This window comes from Octopus bimaculoides, chromosome 20 (genome assembly GCF_001194135.2).
Source record: "Octopus bimaculoides isolate UCB-OBI-ISO-001 chromosome 20, ASM119413v2, whole genome shotgun sequence".
NCBI classification, from domain to species: domain Eukaryota; kingdom Metazoa; phylum Mollusca; class Cephalopoda; order Octopoda; family Octopodidae; genus Octopus; species Octopus bimaculoides.
The window spans coordinates 47,256,214-47,256,739 of NC_069000.1; the positions used below are offsets into that span (position 1 = coordinate 47,256,214).

Here is a 526-nt window from a genome sequence, read left to right on the forward strand (position 1 = left end):
ATGTATATATATTTTATATATATATATGTATATATATTTTATATATATGTACACGTACATGATATACACACACATGTATATACATAAATGTGTGTGTGTGTGTGTGTGTGTCTGTCTGTCTGTCTGTCTGTCTGTCTGTGTACATACATGCCTGTATTCACGCATTACACTTTCTACGAGAGTTATAATTAAGCAGAAGCAGTTATTCGGTAATTATCTCCAAATGGCCTGGAGAGATGGAGACCACAAAACAATAATGGAATATTGGGCCTAGAGGGATTTAAGAGAATTTATTGTTGCTAACCTGACAGAACTGAACTCCCAAAACACAGTCTCCGACAAGGACAATGGCTCTTTTTACAACTTCCTAATTACTTGCTAGACTGGCCATATAATTAGTCTTGTTGATAATAGAGCCAGATGCAGGCAGCGCCGTTTTTGTCCGAATCGGTAGTGGGGCCCCTTCGCACTCTGAGTTCATACTCCGCCGGGTTTCATGTTTCTTCTCTCTCTCTCTCTCTCTCTC

The 526-nt window shown here is 39.2% G+C and overlaps 1 protein-coding gene across 8 annotated transcripts in view; it reads right to left on the minus strand.

Moving 5' to 3' along the window:
- The window catches only part of LOC106871290 (myogenesis-regulating glycosidase), a 44,609-nt gene that overhangs the window by 29,331 nt on the left and 14,752 nt on the right, over positions 1-526 (minus strand). The gene's annotated exons all lie outside the window — the stretch shown is intronic.